The sequence below is a fragment of the Etheostoma cragini genome, chromosome 24, assembly GCF_013103735.1.
Source record: "Etheostoma cragini isolate CJK2018 chromosome 24, CSU_Ecrag_1.0, whole genome shotgun sequence".
NCBI lineage: Eukaryota > Metazoa > Chordata > Actinopteri > Perciformes > Percidae > Etheostoma > Etheostoma cragini.
Genome location: NC_048430.1, coordinates 37,437 through 39,374, shown reverse-complemented (window position 1 = coordinate 39,374; position 1,938 = coordinate 37,437). Strand labels below are relative to the sequence as shown.

The 1,938-nt window shown below is 45.1% G+C and overlaps 1 long non-coding RNA gene across 1 annotated transcript in view; it reads right to left on the bottom strand.

The window, feature by feature from the left end:
• The window catches only part of LOC117939668, a 15,043-nt gene that overhangs the window by 8,930 nt on the left and 4,175 nt on the right, over positions 1–1,938 (bottom strand). The window lies entirely within an intron of this gene.

The following is a 1,938-nucleotide window of genomic DNA, read 5'->3' as shown; positions in this document are numbered from 1 at the left end:
GTGTACATGAGGGACGAGGTGTCAGTCTCATCCGGAGTCTCCAGTTGGACTGAGCTGGTCTCCGTGGTCTGGAAGAATTGCTAATTAACCCTCGTGTTGTCTTCTCGTCAATTTTGAAAATCAACACTTTTTATTGGTTTTTTACTTTTTGTTACGTATTTTTCCCTTTTTTCAACACTGAGTGCTTTTATTTTCAGTTTTCAACTAACTTATTAACTTTAGTTTTATAGTTATTTGGGGAATGTATGGTCAATAAACCTAATTTATAGCAAATAAAACCGTAAAAAAATGTTTGAGTTAGAAAAGTAGAAATTAGGAATTATTGAGACTAAAATAAAAATCAAAAATCTAAAAAATTAAAAAGAAGATTGACAACATGAGGACACCATGAGGACAACATGAGGACAACATGGGGACAACATGAGGACAACATGGGGACAACATGAGGGGGACATGGGGGCAACATGAGGACAACATGGGGGCAACATGAGGGCAACATGAGGACAACATGAGAGGACATGGGGACAACATGAGGACAACATGAGAGGACATGGGGACAACATGAGGACAACATGAGGAGGACATGGGGACAACATGAGGGACCCATGAGGACAACATGAGAGGACATGGGGACAACATGAGGGCAACATGAGGGCGACATGAGGACAACATGAAGACAACATAAGGACAACATTGGGACAACATGGGGACAACATGGGGACAACATGAAGACAACATGAGGACAACATGAAGACAACATGAGGACAACATGAGGACACCATGAGGGCAATATGAGGACAACATGAGGACAACATGGGGACAACATTAGGGTTAAAGATCTAGCCTACATGTTGGCACATTACAAAACAAAATAATATCATTTACTGTAAGACTTAAATTACAGAGCGGTCTAGACCTGGTCCAGGTCTTCCTCAGGCCAAACCCTGACGTTGGAGGAACACTTCCAGCCTCTTTCTCACGTCTCCAGGGCTCTGGTTTCAGATCCAGAGTTCAGCGGCGGGTTGTCTCGCCTGCTGTGCCATTTATTTTGGTCAAATTGTCCTAATTGTGATGTTTGTGCAGCCCTATATGATAATTCTGCTTTCCACAACAATATGGCTAATAACGGGTGTAGAGGGGTCATGGGAAAAGCACAGTCTCCGGCAATTAGTGCGTCAGCGCTGATTAACCCTCTGCTGTCCAGGCCGCTATAGAAAAGGCCTCGACGGGACAGATTTAAGGCGGCATCTGAGGAGATTTAAGGCGGCGTCGAGTGTTCATAATGCTCAGTTTTTGTGTGGAACCCTACATGTTAAATGTGAGCGGTGAGGCGTTCAGGGACAATGACACCTGATTAAAGCGGGGGCGTTTCGGGTGCAGTAAACTTCTCAACCCCTCGTTTGTCAAGCGTCCCATAAGAGAGATGGATTATCTATTCATTGCAGTCTTTATGGCCCTCTTTCATGTCTTGTTGGCCCACATTAAAGCCCCCGTGCAATCAGCACCATGTGACACTTCGTTGTAATTTGGGGACACTTGAGAGGTTGTTGTCCTCGTCCCAGACCGCCGCGTCCTGGGTCCATTTGAAGTCGTGTCGCTGCAGCGTGTTATGGTAAATACCACAACAAATTGGTTGTTGCTGTGCGAGCCATTCTGAGGAGAACATCTGCTCCTAAAAACAGGATTCGGGGAGGGGGGGCAGGGGGTCTGGCCACGGATCCCTGCTCTGCTGCGTAAGGGACCAACACTGAAATTAGTCCTGTTTTATATGAATTTATTCCTGTCATTGTAAATCTTGACCTACTGACTCTCTGATTGGCTCCTGTCGTTGTTAATTATGACATACCGACCTGGGGGCTCTCTGATTGGCTCCTGTCGTTGTTAATTATGACATACTGACCTGTGGACGTTCTGATTGGCTCCTGTCATTGTTAATTA